This window comes from Equus asinus, chromosome X (genome assembly GCF_041296235.1).
Source record: "Equus asinus isolate D_3611 breed Donkey chromosome X, EquAss-T2T_v2, whole genome shotgun sequence".
In the NCBI taxonomy this organism is placed as follows: Eukaryota; Metazoa; Chordata; class Mammalia; order Perissodactyla; family Equidae; genus Equus; species Equus asinus.
In genome coordinates, this window is record NC_091820.1 from 137,194,172 (window position 1) to 137,202,605 (window position 8,434).

Sequence of the window (8,434 nt, forward strand, 5' to 3'; positions counted from 1 at the left end):
CAAGTGGATAAATCAGGAGCTTCCAATCAATTGGTCTATATTTATCAGGGGATCTTGAAACCTTTATTACTCACCAAGGCTGTTTCTGAGAGCTGTCTTTCTTTTCTGTGGGGAGCAAATCTGAAACTGAGCCAGCAGCTAAGGGATATTTCTAGCTTGCTGCCCTGGTCCCCATCTTGTAACCTAACACCGGCAATGTGGACAGGGAAGAGAGGATGGAGTCAGAAGAAATTTAGGAGTAAAATTGACAGGAGTGTTGAGCTTTGGTTTCCGTGCTGACTGTGGGATTAATCATGGTGCTCTTATATAGGAGATGAGGCTTTTTGTGGACTTGTTGAAATTAAGACGCTTGTTAGACCTCCAGGGGGAGGGGCCTGGGGGATAACTATATACTCAGCTCTGAGGCTCAGGAGAGAGGTCAGGCCAGAGACAAAAAATGGATGATATTAGACAAGGAGTGTGTGGTGACAGAGATGAGAGTTCCGGAAGGCCGGGGGCACAGTCTTGAAGAGCACATACGCTTAATGGTTAGACGGAGAAACCTGAGAGGGATCATCCAGTGATGAGGAGAAAGGCAGGAGAAAGTATTGTGTAAGAGCAAAGAAGGAAGAAAGCTCTAGGTCTTCTATCCCAGTGGCTTTGGACAAATCCAGCCTTCTGCTCCTGCATTCCCTTCCTCCGTCCCACGAGCCTCTGCTTGGCTCTACTCTAGCAATGCAGGGCATTGCAGAGCCATCAGTTTGAGAGCTAGCAAGCCCTGCTGCCACTGTTGACAGTGCCATGCAGCATAACCTGAGTGCCTCCTCTCCCCTATGACAAGTAGTGTGCTGGGTAATATTGGGTCCATCAAAGGGCTCAGAAGCAGTCACGGCCCTCTGAGATCTTATCTGGTAGGCTAAGTGAAATACCCACATGCAGAGAGCTACTCTTACAGAAGCACACCCTATGGAGCTAGAGCATGAGAAGACAGATGTGTGAGTCCTGAGACGGGGCTACAGAGGGGCAGGTTTCTTCTAGAAGCTTAATCTCAGCCGGAGCTAAAGAAAGATGAATCTCAGACAGGAGGACAAGATTGTTAAGAATAAGGTCCCAAAGGCATGAAGGGTGGGGAGCAATAGGGCCCGGAGCCAGAGCAATGATTCAAGCTGGGGATAGTGGGAGACCAGGAGGGTGAGATATGAGATTCTGATGGTAAAAAGCAAATTGACCTGACCCCTCACATCATAGTCTTCACTGCTCACCCCCGCTGGCCTGGTTTGCTGAGCACTTCTACATGTGGATTCCACTAGAGCTACATGCCAACCCTAACACCCTACCACCCTAGCTAAAGCCGCCTCCAACCACTTTTCACTATATTTCTCTATTAAATTTTCTTTGTAGAAACTAGCAGGCCTGACATAATCTAATATGGTTATTTATTTATGTATTCTAACTGCCCTCCTTCAATAGACTATAAGCTCCCTAAGACTTTGTTTGGCTGTAACTGTAATGCTTAGCACAATATGGCACAACATCGGTGTCCAGTAAGCATTTGTGGACTGACCAAAGGCTAGAAAGGGTTGGCAATGTGGTCCACACTATACTGCTGGGGAAATTGAGGCTCACAAAGATGAAGTGGCTGTGTAACAGCTGCATAGCCAGGAGGGGGCCAAGCTGGAACTGGAATTCAGGCATCTTGTTTTCATTATACCACAGCTGCCTCCTAGCTCCTAGTGAGAGATTCCAGGTCAGCCAGTGAAGGAGGATCATGTGCAGTTAGTTCCAATCCTGGCTTTGCCCCTGAGTGGCTATGTGATTTCTAGCAAGTGACTTCACTTTTCTGAGCCTCCATTTCTTTTCTTCTCTTTCTTTCTTTATTTCTTTCTTTTTTTTTTTTTTTGGTGAGGAAGATTGGCCCAGAGCTAACATCTGTTGCCAATCCTTCTCTTTTTCTTGAGGAAGATTGTTGCTGAGATAACATCTGTGCCAATCTTCTTCTATTTTGTATGTGGGAAGCTGCCACAGCATGGCTTGATGAGCAATGTGTAGGCCCGCACGTGGGACCTGAACCCACAAACCCTGGCTTATCAAAATGGAGCATGCGAACTTAACCACTATGCCACCAGGCTGGCCCCAGAGCCTCCATTTCTGAGGGTGACAAGCAGGACCTCTCAAGGTTGTTGGGAAGACGTGCTGAGTCCACAGACGCATCCTGAGGAAGGGACCCAGCCTCCCAGACTGCGGCCTTTGGTGGGTGAGGCTCCCTGCTAGGAGGACAAAGTCTTGTCTTGGATCTCTCAGGACATTCTACTCTCAGTCATCTGGGGGTCTGTGAGTGGCTGTGAACCTCTGCCTGGCTACCGAATTGTGGGGACCATTGGGATTGACCCTGGAGGGGTGGAGAGAGGCTGGCAGGACAAATCACATGGCCTATTCAGATGGAGGGTAGGTAGTACCCTCTCTGGGACTCACATGGGCAGGTAAAACTGCAGGGAATGATGGCACTTTAGGAAGATCTCAGGTCTGGTAGGCATTAGCAGCTGAGCTCTGCCACTGATGGACTTGCTGGTGACCTTGGGCAAGTCCCTGCTGTCTCTGGTCCCCAGATTCTTCTTTCATACAATGAGGACCTCAAAGGTCACTGATGGATCTGCCAGCCTACCTCCTTGGCAATCACAGCTCCCCCTTGATCTGTAGAGTACTCTCTTTAAAGGAGGCAAAGGGACCTGCAGCTGCTCAGGAGCAGAGCTCTGGCTGTCTTAGCTGGGCCACTATGCCAATTATGGAAAAGGTCCCACAGGGAAGCCCCTAATTAACATTTACAGAACCCTGAACCCGACAATAGTAGAATACACATTTTTCTCAAGTATGCATGCAATATTTACCAAGAGAGATGATATTCTTGGCTGTTACACAAACCTTAACAAATTGGAAAGAAGAGAAGAAACAAAAAAGTGTGTTCTCAGACCATAATGTAATTAAACTGAAAATCAAAAAAGGAAAGCTATCTAGAAGATGTACAAAAATTGTAAATTTAAAGACATAATTCTAAATAATCCATAGGTCAAAGAGGGAGTCTCAAGACAAATTTAAAAATATGTTAAATTGAATGAAAATAAAAATACACATCCAAAATTTGTGGGATCCAGCTAAAGTCATCCTTGAGGGAAATTTATAACATATTTTAAATGTTTATGTTGTAAAATACAAAAGATCTAAAAATCAATAACCTAAACTTCTGACCTAGGAGACTAAAGAAAGAAAAAGAAATTAAAGTCAAAGTAAGTTGAAGAGATGAAATAATAAAAATTAGAGGATAAATCAATGAATTTAAAACAGGAAAACAATAAAGAAAATAAATAAAACAAAAAACAAGTTCTTTGAAAATATCAATAAAGTTGATCAAACTCTAACCAGGCTAACCAAGAAAAAAGAAAGAAGGCGCAAATTACCAATATCAGGAATGAAAGAGGGAATATCACTACAGATGTTAGAGATATTAAATCGATAAAAACAGAATGCTACAAACAGCTCTAGGGCCATAAATTCAATAATTTAGATGAAGTAGATCAATTCATGGAAAGGTACAAATTATCAAAACTCACCCAAGGAGAAATAGATGACCTCTCTGGTCTTGTATCTATTAAACTGATACACAGCTATAATGCACTTCCTGTCAAAATATCAGCAAGACCTTTGTGGATATAGATGAGTTTATTCTAAAATTTATATGGAAAGACAAAGGAACTAGAACAGCTAAGACATTTTTGAAAAAGAAGAATTAATTGGGATGGATCAGTCTAACCTATTTCAAGACTTACTCTATAGCTACAGCAATCAAAATTATGTTAGATTGGTGGAGAAATAGACACATAGATCAATGGAATAAAAGAATACAGAAATAGAACCATACAAATATGCCCAATTGACTTTTGATAAAGACACAAAAGCAATTCAATGGAGGAAATGGATATTTGTAGGCGAAAGCAAACAAACAAAAACAATAATTGATTCCAACCTCACACCTTACACAAAAATTAACATAAAAAGAATAACTGACTTAATTGTAAAACACCAAACTATAAAACTTTTAGAAAAAAAACAAGGGAAATCTTTAGGATAGGGGGCCAGGCAAAGAGTTCTTACAACTTGACACCAAAAGCAAGATCCACAAAAGTAAAAAATTAATAAATTAGACTTTATAATTATTAAAAGCTTTTTCTCTATCTGTTAAGAGGTTGATAACACAAGATACAGACTGAGAGAAAATATTTGCAAACCACATATTCAATAAAGCACCAGGCACTAGGATAATGAACTCTCAAAACTTAACAGTGAAAAACTTCCAAACAATACAATTAGAAAACAGGCAAAAGACAAGAGAGACATTTCACCAAAGAAGATGTACACATGGCAAATAAGCACATGAAAAGATGTTCAACATTGTTAGCCATTAGGGAAATGCAAATCAAAACCAGAATGAAATATCATTATACACCTACCAGAATGGCTAAAATAAAAAATAGTGCCAACAAATGCTGGTGAGGATGCAGAGAAACTGCACCACTCATACATTGCTGGTGGGGATATAAATGGTACAGCCACTCTGAAAATCAGTTTGGCTGTTTCTTATAAAACTAAATATGCAACTACTGTATGATCTATACATTCCTGGACATTTGCCCAGAGAAGTGAAAACTTTTTTTCACCCAGAGCCCATACACGAACATTCAGAACAGTTTTAATCATAATAGACACACACCAGAAACAATCCAGATGTTCTTCAATGCGGTAATAGTCAAACAAACTGTAGTACATACACACCATGGAATACTACTCAGCAATAAAAAAAGACAAGAACTGTTGATATATACAACAATGACTTGGATGAATCTTCAGAAAATAATGCTGAATGAAAGAAAGCTAATCTCCAAAACGTACACACTATATGATTCAATTTATATAATACTCTTCAAATAACAATATAGAAATTGAGAACAAATGAATAGTTACCGGGTTTAAGGAGAGGGTGGAGGTAGGAGGGAAGTGGATGTGCCCATAATTGGGCAACATGAGGGATTATTGAAATGAGGGAATTGTTCTGTATCTTGACTGTGTCCATGCCAATATCCCAGTTGTGATGTTGTACCACTACAGTTTTACAACATGGTACCATTGGGGGAGTTGGCTAAAGGCTGCAAAGGTGCTCTTTTTACTATTTCTTATAACTGCATCTGAGCCTACAATTATCTCAAAATTAAAATTCTAATTTAAAAAGTTGTCTGCAATTTATTGCCTGCACTGTGGGTGAACCACTCCCACTGCCCCACCTTTGGGAAGCCACTACTCCACCTCAAGTTTCTTAAGAAGAAAGTGGCCTAACCGGTATGGTATTTGGGTGTCCAAACACCATTATTTCAATGTTGGGGAGTGCTGATATTGACTTTTAGTAGCATGAGATTTTTGGTCATTTTGAGGACCTTCAGTTGCTTATAGCATAGGATGGGACACAACAAACATGACTATGAGGTAAGTGGCCTAGAAGTGATGTATTTGTCTGCCCTTTGGTGGGGCACTAACAGTCATGCACATCACTCACTCCACATAGGTTCTTGCAATCTACACCTTGACATCGTGCCCTGCTCCCCTAAAAAACACACAGTCAGAAACACCAAGCCATTTTCCTCCTTGTCTATGGGATAAAGTATAATCTTTTTGTTGTTGTCTGTCTTCAGTGCTGAGACCTCACCCAGTCCTTATTGTTCATGTCTGGCTATCTGTGGCCCTTCTGGTCTGATGCCCAATCTTCTTCCTTTCTCATGTACCTGCCTCTTTCCCTCCTTCCTCCTCCCCACATTCAGAGAACTCACAAACACACACAAATTTTTTCAATAACTTGTTGATTTTATTTTAATCATCACTATTGGCGTACCCTGTAGGTATAAGATTTAGACTCTACACTGTTGGCGATTTTTCAGGGGCCAGATCTCAGAGACTTTGAAGATAGTTCTGAGGTCTCTGGCCTCGCTCTGAAGTTACTGGCTGACCAGGTCATCACTTGAAGTGGTGGACTTCTCCACGCTCTCTGGGTCCTGCTCTGGCTCACTTTATTCAGTTCTTCATTCAGCCTGTGATAGTAACCAAATAGTGTTGGTTTTCTAGCTTTCTTAAGTTTCCTTGAAAGGGTGGTAGTTTTTGGAGAGGTTTTTTTTTTCTTGAACTCACTTGAAGGAGTCTTTTTACTCCTGTGGTTGTCTTGGACACCTGCAAGGACAACAGGGTGAGCAAAGAAGGACATTGGTTTGGGGGAGGATGATGAGGGATGGATGGGAACAAGGGCTTCATAAGAAGGAGTGTGACTGAGGAGGGGCTCTGCCAGGCAAGAACAGGAAAGGAGCCTTGTGGGGAGTGTTACCAGGGAAGAGAAGGAGGAGCTTGGGTGAGGTCATCTCACCTTGACTCTGCCTCTGGATGTGGGTTGACAGGGCATCTTCCTCTTCTTCCACCTTTTGCTGCTTGGGGTCAGTTGTTCCATAACTGTGCTAGAAACTTTTGGCTTCCTGGTCACCTTTGCCATGTTAGCACCTCCCAGTGGTGGTCTACCCCATGCCACCTGACCTGCATATATATACCCATTCCCAGGATAATGAGGAGCCACACACTTAGGCTTTGATTGGTTAGCAAAGCTTTTCTACAGCCAATGGTAGCCCTGGGGGAGGGGCTTAGACATCACAAAGCACTATACTGATGTGTCCTTGTCTGGGGTGATGCTGGGGAGGCCAAGTGCTGTTTGGATATCACAAAGCACCATCCTGACACCTCCATGTAGAGTGGGGGAGGTGAGGAGACCAAGATACTTTAGTTTGAGAAAGGGAACATTTCTTTAGCACCCCGAAAGAGTCTTCTCAAACTGACTGAACACTGTTCCTCACCACCCTATGTTCAATTCTGGTGGGTTGCATGGCAGAGAAAGGATGTTTTCTCCAAACATTTCCCCATGACCACCCATTTCGATGGTTCATTCTGTTCTTTCTCATCCTTCACCATGAACACTATAGTTTTTGTATGTCTTACCTAAAGTCCTTCTAAGGTAATGTGGATATATTTAAGTTTCTGTGGAGATGTGAATTAGCTCACTCTCCTAAAAATTTCTCTTATGCACCTTGAAACTCACTTCCTGGCTACTGCCAGGGAAATTTTCCATCCCACTTCCTTTTCCCAGTGTCCACATAGCTCTCCTCAGTTTTCTGTTTTCAAGATTGAAATCACCGCCTTCAATCTGTCTTCAGTGAATAGATTTTCTCAAATTTCTATCTTAGTCTTGTTTCAAATCTGGGGGTCATGTTCATCTCAGTAGAGATAGTACATAGGCTTGGGTTTTAACACCGTAGGGAGATGAGGCAGGTATTTACCTGACAAAAATTGGGCTTGATGTTTGCATGTGGGAAACTGTACTTCTCTGTCCTCCAACCTGCTCAGGGGACTCAGGGAGTCAGAGCCTTGGTCTGAGGGACACTGACTCATGTCCAGAGAAGGCAGGGGGCCCAGCACTGCCAGAGTCACAGTGTAGAATAGGCGGAAGGCTTCAAGACACCACAGATGCCCTCTCTGCCCCTACCTTGGGCCCTGGGAGGCCCCTGGCCATGGTATCCAGATGTCACCTCTTCTGGCTTCACCCTCTGGAGTCTGAAGGAGGCGATGGCCTCGCTGATGCAGGCCGGATTCAGGGTGGCAGAGCGAAGGAGCCCAGGCCCAGCCAGGTGCCCAGTGAGCCCCGGGAGGGTGAACTCCGGGCGCAGGGTGTCCAGGTCTGACCCTGCCGTCGGCCCTGAGAGACCCCGAGGGACTAGGAGCAGATAGGTTTAGCCTCCACCCCACACCTTAGAGGAGCCTGCTGGAGAGGGCCTGGGGGTGGGACAAGAGTCAGGGGCAAAGGCGGAGCCAGGCACTTCTGGGGGTCGAGGAAGGAGCAGATGGCAGCCTAGGACCCCAGGGAGTCCCTCCTGGCCTCTACCCTCAGCCTTGGGAGTCCCTGGGCTTAGTGGCCTGAGGTGACCTCCACAGACTTCCCCACGGGTCTCAGGGGAGTGAGGGCCTCAGCTCCACAGAGGGAGGGTCCAGGGACCTGCCAGGGCTCAAGCTGAGGACCCTGAAGGAGGATGAAGGGGACCCCGCAGGAATATGCCCCTGCGGTCAGCGCTGGGAGCCCCGGGGCGCCATCACCAGAGGTGGCCTTTCCCGCCTTCTGCATCCAGGTCTCAGAGAGACGGGGGACTTGGTCAGAGGAGCAGCGCCTGAGGGGCCGGAGGGGGCGCCAACGGCCTGCTGGAGTCCCGGGGAGACGCTGAGGGAGAGTTGAGGACCGTGGACCCCAGGACAGAGAGGGAGTATGTGGCCCTGCGCTCGGGCTTGGGAGACCCCAGAGAGGGCCACCTGAGGAGGCGTGTCCAGCCTT